The sequence below is a fragment of the Prionailurus viverrinus genome, chromosome A2, assembly GCF_022837055.1.
Source record: "Prionailurus viverrinus isolate Anna chromosome A2, UM_Priviv_1.0, whole genome shotgun sequence".
NCBI lineage: Eukaryota > Metazoa > Chordata > Mammalia > Carnivora > Felidae > Prionailurus > Prionailurus viverrinus.
The window spans coordinates 134,047,978-134,058,417 of record NC_062562.1 but is presented as its reverse complement, the minus strand read 5'-3'; positions in this window follow the sequence as shown (position 1 = coordinate 134,058,417).

Here is a 10,440-nt window from a genome sequence, read left to right as displayed (position 1 = left end):
CACCTGACCCAAAAAGGTCTTGTAACCTTCTGTTCTGATATTACTGTTTTAGGGTAGGTCAGCTTAGCTTCAAGACTAACAAGATGGGAAAGATCCAACAGGCCTTCCTCGTTAGACAGAAATGGTATAGCCAAGAACAGGACAATCTGGCCACAGCATCTCAGTTTTATATGAAACAGTGTCAGCTCTCCCTGTGGGAGAAACTTCTTCTCCACTCTGTCACCTGAATCAAAGCTGTGGACTCAAAGGAGCTCTTGCTTGAAAGAAATCACCCTAGATATCTAGGCCTGGTTCACTGATAGTTCAGCTAAACTGCATCTTGATGTTGTTTATTTAGCTGCTGTGGTTGTTCAACTCAGCAGCAGCTATGACAAGACCAAAATTTATTTGGTAGTTCTGCTCAGTGGGTGCAACGCAAAGCTGTTCTCATTGCTGCTCCCCTTGATGAATCTTGTTATATTTTTACTAATGCTTAGGCTGTTGACAGTTTTTGGTCTACCTCTTGGAAAACTATAGACTATCAGATTAAAGATACTTTTTTTGAAGCTGTAAACTGTGGAAACAGATTGTGGCTTTTGATCAAACTGTCTGGGTCACTTGTGTAGATGCCTTCAGTATCTACAGTTCTTTAATGAGACAGAATGGAATCGAGCTGCTGATAGACCCTAAACCACCTAGATTGCCATGATTACAATGGATCCTTCATCTTAATGAAAATGGAAACATCCACAGTCATAGGTCAGCGCAAAATAAAAGACCATGTTTAGACACAGATGCTTCTATGGCATGCCAGACTGTGGCTTCTGCCAAATTTGACCTATTTGTCACACACAGGGAGGAGACACATTACAAGGGGCATTGCTTCCTCTCACTCGTAGCAAATTAACTCTGTCATTGCTGACACTTTTTTAGGCATGAAGTTGTGCTAGTCAGGTCACTTTATTCTGCTTCCACCATTATGGACCTTAAAATGATCTATGTTGTATTTTGGCTTCTCAAAAAGTTTACATCCTTATGATGCTTTACTTTTTATTGAAAAAGCCACTCAACAGTGGGTTTATATTCCAGATATTCTATAGACCTTCCAGGCATACACAAGATCTGATTTTATTGAACACTAGGAAGGCTTCCTTAAATGTCAAGTCAAAAATATTTCTGACTCTACCTCCCTTACCTCTTCCTAGTCCATAATGTTAGCAAGTCAGTTTGGTCACTGAAGTTGGTTGTCTCAGAAAGGGATGCTTTTTTCTGACCTGCTTCATGAGCAATGAATGGGTAAAAAAAGCTGGGGCATTATGTGGATCTATTTTGAAAATTTGACATTCTGCCCTGACTATTCTTGAATATGATACATCTTTCTTTCCCTTGACAGTAACCCCAGGTAAGCTGGTTGCTATAACCTCTGGGCACCAGCCTGGTTAAAAGGGGACTCAAATGTAATTGTGGTTCCAGCTTCCAGATTCTCTTACTAGATTATTGTGATCCTAGATTGTAAGAATAATGAATACTCATTTAAGCATGCTGCTCACCAAGTCCCCAACAATGGCCCACATGGGCCAAAGTGGGTGGCATAATGTGTCTCTGTAAGTTTTATAAAATGCACTTGTCCCTCTTATATTTGATGTTTCCAGATGAAAGATTAGGATGTAAATAGCAGATGATTGGAAAGAATATGGCACTATACCTACAGGTGTGGGACAGACTGATTGCATTGCAGTGAAGGGGAAACAAAAACCCTGATATCTGGGTGAGGATAAGAAAATGGGAAATAAATGAGAACCTTAGCAGAGAGGCAGTGACATTAAGATCTATGGATTGTGAGCCCTCAGGAGGCTTCCTCATGAACAAAAACACCCTGGTACAGTTTCCCCAAACTGTTGCAAGTCTTATGTTTAATAAGACTGCTACTACCATTATTTGATCACCATTCCCCTCAGCTTTACAGGGGAAATGAGATAGAGATAGTGCCTCTCTCCAGATCAAAAGACAGGCATACTTATTATCCAGTAAAATAAAGATTAATATTTCCCTCCAGAGGGGCGCCTGGGTGGCGCAGTCAGTTAAGCGTCCGACTTCAGCCAGGTCACAATCTCACGGTCCGTGAGTTCGAGCCCCGCGTCAGGCTCTGGGCTAATGGCTCGGAGCCTGGAGCCTGTTTCGGATTCTGTGTCTCCCTCTCTCTGACCCTCCCCCGTTCATGCTCTGTCTCTCTCTGTCCCAAAAATAAATAAAAACAAAAAAAAAAAAAAATATTTCCCTCCAGAGCCAAAACTGCCATGCCTACTGCCCATTATAAAATACTAATTACCCTAAGCTCAGAGTTTTTCTCCTGTAATTCAACACCTTTGCATGTGCAAGTATCACCCAGCCCTGTAAGTCACTATGTGGGAATTAGGGCTGTGGAAATCAGTGCAGAAAATACTGATCTCTTAGGCACTGCTATTGCTATGAGTAATAAAGTCCTGTGTTGCTGACCTAAGAATCTCTTGTCTTCTGATAAAACTCACGAAACTATTGTAATAAACTTGCCTCCTTATGAATAAGGTAAAATCCCAGAATTTCAAGTGTCTTGCCAATACATAAATCTGGATGGACGGAAGGAAGCATTACAGTTCAGGAACAAAGTAGCAAGGCATGAAGCTGGTAAAATAGATTAGGGCTTGATCGTGAAAGACCTTGTTCACTATGCTGTGGGATTTTGAATTATTCTGTAAGAGGGAGCCATGGATGAGTATTAATTAGTATAGTTGTAGTTAGGAGGAGAGATTGGGTAAAGGAAGATTTACTTAGAAACTGTGTTAGCAGGCATCTGACGTCCAGGTAAGAGATGACTATGATGTTTCCCAGGTTATTAGATATGGGAATGAAAAAGAGCATAAGATTTCAAGAACTATTTTAGAAGTAGGCTCATGTAACCTGGATTATATCTGAATGTGAGGAACAAAGAAAGGAAGGATTCTAGTATAACTGTGTAGTTTTAGTTATTGTCTAGATGTACAGATAAGTTTGATTAACAATGCATGTCAATCAAAGAACAAAAATTAATCCTCTCACAAAAATGATTGATAACAAGAGTTACTCCACATAGTTTCCCTAAATTTCAAAGACATGAACCTTTTGGACCATTGATTTAACTGTATTAATGTCCCGCCCTACACGGTTCCTTTAAGCAGTCACATACTTACCTGTTAATTACAGGCACTGCATAAAAGGAAAAGTCTGCTCTTGTTATATTCAGGGCAGTGGGAAAGGAATGGATTGGAGTCTGTCAGTCATTGGCTTAAATATAACATCCCTTATTAGTCCTAATTACTTTGCTTCTGAGCCCATTCCTTCTTTACAAAATAGGAATGTTTATTCCTAACTAACAAGATTGTTGGGTGAGTCGCACAAAGCACACTTATAAAGTTCCCAGCACATGGTAGGACCTGGTCATGTTAATTAATCTTTGCTCACCTTCCTTCCTCACCAAGAGTACTACTGCCTCCTGAGATCTAAATTTCTCACCCAAGCTTTTCTCCCACAGCTTTCTCCCAGTCTTGATACTTTTCTTATTTCCCATTCAGACTTGACAGTCAGCTCTGTCTTCATGGCTCTGTATCCACCCCCTTTGAATGTCTACCTCATGCTGGGCTTCCTTGGGCTGCCCTGTGTAGTTGACTCTGGAGCTCCTGTCTCTCTTCACACTTTGGGTATTTGCTTCTGAGTCCAACTTCTCTCATTGGAAACCAAATATAATCCCCGAGAGAGGAAAATCAGTAACATTAAGACTGAGATCTTGAAATTTTCTTTTTTTTTTTTAATTTTTAATATTTATTTATTATTTTGAGAGACAGAGTGTGAGAGGGGGAGGGGCAGAGAGACACACACAGAATCCCAAGCAGGCTCCAGGGTCTGAGCTGTCAGCACAGAGCCCCACACAGGGCTTGAACTTGTGGACCATGAGATCATGACCTGAGCCAAAGTTGGACACTTAACTTACTGAGCCACCCAGGTGCCCCTGAAAATTTTTTTCTTAGGACTTTTGTTTTCTATTTGATTGGGTAGCATTGTAATGGAGATGGTTTTCTAGCAAATCTTCCTGCAAAGAGAATGATGGCTACAAGAAATAACTAAATATTAAACCCCCATGCTGTTCCCATAAAGCCCACAGTTTAGAACTCAGGTAGGAAAGATCACAACACCAAAGTATTATTCTGTGGGAACCAGGTCCCTAGTCACCATGGTTTAAAGAGATACAGTCTAGTGTTGTGATTAAAATCAGGCTTTGAGTTCATGGAAGACCAAGGTTCCATTACTAGCTCTGTTATTTACAAGCTCTGTAAACTTGGGCCAATCATTTAATCTCTTTAAGCCTCAATTTCCTAATTTATAAAGAAAAAAATGGTAAAAGTACCCATGCCATGCATGGCTCATTCATTCAATTGAATAAATTATATAAAACATAATGGCTGACAGTTGTAAGTGCTCAACAATGTTTAGGTATTCTTATATCTTATGTATAGGTGGAAAGCAAAGACTGGGTACAAATCCAGATATAAGATTCAATTTTTATATTTAAAAATCCTATATAAAATGATCCTAACTAGGAAGTGATTTGTTTTTGTTATTTATTTATTTATTTATTTATTTATTTGGAGAAAGCACACATGCAGGGGAGGGGTAGAGAGAAAGAGAGAGAGAATCCCAAGCTGGCCCCAAGCTGTCAGCATAGAGCCCAACATGGCTGACACGGGGCTCTATCTGATCCCTCAGCTGCGAGATCATGACCTGAGGAGAAATCAAGAGTTGGACACTTAACCGACTCAGCTACCCGGACACTCCAGGAAGTAATTTATTTGTTTGATGATGGTTGTTGTAAGCACAGTATGTCATAATAGATGTGAAAGCACAACATTAAAAGTGCTATTCAAATATGACATTATTGTTATTAAACACAGAAGTAAACAAATACCAGATGTAGTTATTAATCTCAGACCAAAAAACTTTTATTATTCAAAGCAGTTTCAGAAAACATAGTTATATAAAAAGAAAAAATTGCTAGGCAAGTGAGAAATTATGTATCTTTAAAAGGTTCCATTCTAATAGCACTACTTAGATGACAAATCATAAGATTTCATAGCTATTACACTAATAAAAACATCTCATTCACAATGTAATCTTTCAGGACATATGTTATTTACCAAATACTTAGAATTTAATCTCATCTGAGAGTATTAATTTTTAAAATGAATATTACAAGGACCCTAAACAATAATTATCAAGTAGATAGCAACAACCAAAGTACCTGTAATAAAAGTCACATAAACTTCTGCGGTACAGATTGGGTTAGTATTTTATATACTCTACAGGCAGTAAATGCTGTATTTTATCATGTAAATTCATTTCTAGCTACTCCTTATAAATCAGAGATCTGATACAATATATCATAACAGTCTGTCCTATAAATGCTTTTTGAGTCATGCTTTGTTGACCTTACCATCATATTTGTTTATCAAACACATTCACAAAACCTACACTGTAAAATAAATATTTATGAGGTCTTATTGCCACAATTTAAATGTGGTCAGCACTTTCTAAAAGTGTCAGGTATCCCCACATAATCTATGTCCATATAAAGTCATGTAGTCCGAGAATGAAACCACTCACAAGCAAATGTAATCTCCCTCAGCCTTCTTAACACTTGATTTCTCCCCAACTGATTTGAAAAAATTCCAGTGTGGTGGTGACTGGACTGGAAAACATCAGTTTAATAATGTTTCTGTGTTGCAGGGACAAAAGAACTGTGGAAAGAGTGGGATGTAGAGCAACTCATGATTACTAGAGTGTCATTTACAAGTGATACTCTTTAAATATTTGTTCACCACGTATTTAGAGGAGAGGTTGAGAATTTCATGAGGGAACGAGGCAGAGACCATCACTCTGGGGAGACTGAGACTCAGTGTCTCCTCTTAGTCCAGATGAGTCAGTTTAGTCCCTCGGGTCACGACGCTTCATTCAGCAACCCAAAGCCCCAGGAGAACCCTACCTACTGCCTACAAGAATCCATCATGTTTTATTCTACTCTCCAGTTCCTAGCAAATATTCTTCGCACCTAGTAGGGCATTCTCCCTGGGAGTAAATATGGAAATACCAGTTAAACCATCTTGTTATGTTTGCGGAGATATTTGGGTGCCCCAGTAACATTTAAATACTTAGAGATTAGTTCTCTAGCCAGTTTCCTAACCCAGCTCTCCTTCATTCTGCTCTAGGTACTAAAAATTCAATGATGAAAACGTGATGTCTCCCATTCATTGAGATAATATGTTAGTGATTTCTTCATGGCAATTACATTATATGGAAATTTAGCAGAAATTTTGGTTTCTTAATTCTGTACTTTTTTTACTTCAGTAGTTTTTCTTTTATTCTTTTACTAAGTCTAGCAGTTTTTCCTTTTTTTTTCAATTTTTTTGGTTATGAGTTATTTCCTTCTAATCCTTACCAATATTTGAAAATTAACATTATTTATGTAATCCACCAAGTGGGTACATTTAGATTGTTCCAATGGTTCGCCTTAGCCTGAACCACTGTACAAAATGCTATAGGCTCAGTGATATCAGCAACAGAAATTTATTTCTCACAGATCTGGAGGCTAGAAGTCTGAAATCAGGGTGCCAGCATGGTTGGTTCTGGTAAGAGTCCTCTTCCTGGCTTGCAGTTGGCTAACTTCTTGCTGTGTCCTCAAATGGTAGAGACAGAAAGAACAAGCACATTCTCTGGTTTCTCTTTTTTTTCCATGTTTATTTATTAATTTTTAGAGACAGTGTACATGTATGTGTGAGTGGGGAGCTATAGGAAGGAAGAAAGAGAATCCCAAGCAGGCACCACACCGTGTATCAGCATAGAGCCCAGTGTGGTGCTTGATCTCAGGAACCACAAAATCATGACCTGAGCTCAAATCAAGAGTAAGATGCTTAACTGTCACTCAGGAGCCCCTCTGGTGTGTCTTCTTATTAAGGGCACTAACTGCATAATTAAAGCCCCACCCTCATGACTTCATCCAAACCTAATCTCCTCCCAGGAGCTCCATCTCCAAATATTATCATGTTGGGGGTTGGGATATCAACACATGAATTTTAGGGGGATATAATTAAATCCATAGCATCCTGTTACTGAACATTGAGATTTAGCTGATTTTTAATGCAATAAATAACCCAGAGAAATAAATAGTGGAAAAGTAATTAGAAATTAAAACAGGAAAATTTTTTTTCTGGAAAAATAAAAAGAATCATAAAGGGTTATAACTGCTCTCTATCAGGGCACCAAAATCACCAACCCCTGAATAACCAGATACTGTGGATATTCATTTTTTATAACAATAGTCTTTATATCAAATTTGAGAGCCAACCAAATTGCTTTTGATTCCATTTTTTTTAATACACTGCTTTTTACAAAATTATTTTCAGTCAAATCGTGTGTGCAATTTTTTTCTTGTTGGTAATAGTGTAACCTATATAGACTGATGACAAGTGAAATGAGGATTGGAGATATATTTCCAGGAAATGGTGGCTTTGGTAGCCTAAACTATTTCTCTGGCTCAAATGATGTATATGAAGCATAGAATCCATTAAAATTTAAAAACGACTCCACTGGGCCTGGGCTATAATATACGTACTAAACACTTGTTGATTTGTTGTGTAGCATAGACAAGACATGAGATTAGAAAGAAATGACACTGTTGCCAGCCATCGACAAAAGCTTTGCTACATCGTGCAAGAAACACTGGCACTCAAGTTAACGAAGGACAGCATGCAACTTCCCTACCACACACAATCAACAGATTCAAGAAGTTCTAGGTGTTCTTATTGTGGTCAGACTTATCAATAGGAGGCTGACAATAATATTACTGCTATTTACATATTGGTACCACACTGGCATGGATTTGCATAATGTATTGAGGCTCTATGCTCTAGAGAGTTGCATTGTAACATATTGGTGCTTAATGAACTCTGAAAAAATTGATTTTCCACAGAGTAAATTAAGGAATGCATTATAGCTGTTAAAGCAATCTTATGGGAAATCCGAAGCTTCCACTGCAGCACCATGCTTAGTAAGTAATAAATTACATGTTATACTTATTTGCCTTAATTCATGCTAATTTTGTCCAATTAATGTATCACAGTAATTCAGAAGCCTGTCACAGGAGAGCTAATTATTTATTGGATTTTTGTGTTCAGCTCCCTAGGAGTCTACTAGCAAACAAACTTGCGACTGTCTTTCTCTTAGGTCCACAGTGGCATTCTTATGTCTTACTGTGGGCAAGTGAGGTTTGTGCTTCCATCTCAAGTTTCTGAAATGAATTGTGGAACACCTGAGTCATATTCTTGTTTTTTGATCGGTGAAATAGTTTGACAGCCTGCTACTCAGTTACAACAAGACCCACTAGCTTCCTTATCGAAGCATCTCTACTTATGAGTCTGTATATTTCAGAGCTATCATTAAGAAAAAAGACATTTTTAAAGTTGTGCCCACATGAAAAGATTTCTACTTATTGTATGTGTATCTATCTATACACCCAAAGTGTATTTTAAAAGTGATGTAATTATCTGGACAACTCACACTGGAAATTCCTACTTAATTGCCTCAATTCTCTTTATATTTTAGAGCATTCTGATGGGTTACCACACACTCTGCTATTTTTCACCTTACTCTGCACAATCTTGGTTCTAAACCTCAAAAAGCCACGTGCGCTGTTCTCGAAGTATTGTTTGAAACAGAAATAGTATCTAATGACAGTCAACATCAGCTTTGCAGGAATAAATTTTTATTTTACTGTGGTATACTCTTAATTCACAGCCCCAACGTGAATTATTTACGAGATTAAATTGTACAATTCATACCTAAACACAATGCGGCAGTTGCTAAATAATTTGCACACCACGATGAGATGCGACATCAGAGTCAAAGAGGCTTCACCAGTTCCAGAGTGTTCACTCTCTTCTGGAATCCTGACAGAGCCCTGCATTTGCAGACAGTTATTTGCAGAGAGTAAGAAGCATTTGATCTCTTTTGCTCCCTCCTGTGAGTATCAGGAGAGCACTTGTCTGTTGATTACCATCTTCCAACTCTCTCCTTAAATACATAATACAGCATGATGTTTACCAGCGAGTTCTAGCACAGTGCTCCAACTTGAGGGCAGGTGAGATATACCACCCTTTATGTGACAGAAATTAAAAAAAAAATTACCTTTATAGCCCTCTTTAATTTGATGGGAGAAAATGATGACATCTTTTTATTCAGCCAGTTTATACTAACCTGTTTGCCCTTACCCAATTGTGTATCTGAAAATCAATAAACTTCTCTAAACCTCATACACTTTTACACCTTAGTATATGATTACTTTTGTCACCTACAGTATAATGTTATTTTCCCCTCCTGTCAGTTGTTTTTATTACCTATTCAAAACAGGAAATAAATTTCTGTCTGCTGTTTTTTTGTTTTGTTTTGTTGTTGTTGTTTTGTTTTGTTTTGCTGTCTTTTCCATATGGCATTAAGGTTTCAATCACCTTTTCTTTTTCTCTCTCTGTTTTTGCTAACTATAATTTAGAAAATTAACTTTGGGTCACCTCCTTGCTTCTTGGGAAAGTGAATTTGCAATTGGAGTTTTAGCCTTTGTTAACTCTGACCAGATTAATAGAACAGAGTAGAGTAGAATAGAATAAGAGTAGGATAGAGTAAAAATACCTGGCTTATTACTGAATATATTTCTCCAAGGAAAATGTAGATGTTGTGTTAGTTATATCATACGTATTCCTATTCCTTCTAAGGTCTAAACTCTCCCAACATACACCACTTCCCTGTTCAGTATTGAGGAATTGCACTGTTTTAAATGTATTTTTTTTAAAAATGTTTTAATGTTTTAATTATTTTTGAAAGAAAGAGCACCAGCAGGGGAGGGGCAGAGAGAGAGAGCGAGGGAGACAGAGGATCCAAAATGGCCTCTGCACTGACAGCAGCCAGCCTGATGCAGGGCTTGGACGCGTGAACTGTGATATCATGACCTGAGCCAAAGTTGGTCACTCAACTGAGGTCGGACTCTCAACCGACTGAACCACCCGGGCACCCCTAAATGTCTTTTTTTTTTAATGAAAGGTTTAAACCTTTGCCGTCCTGACTCTGTCTTTTTATACACTTGCTTTACATCAATTTTTGACAGGACTAGGATACTAAAATCCTGAGTCCTGACTAAATGCTAAGAGAGATCATTAAAATTCAACCTCATAGGCTCTGCGTTTTAGATTAGTTACTTTCTGGGTTCCTAAAAATCTTAGGACATTAGTAAGCTAGGCTAAGCCACATCATGGGTCTGTTTTTTGCTCACCCTTGAGGTAGCAAAGCATGGCACACAGGAGCTTCTCACTCCCTGTCTCTAGAACTCAGATAACAGCGTTTGTCCTGCAC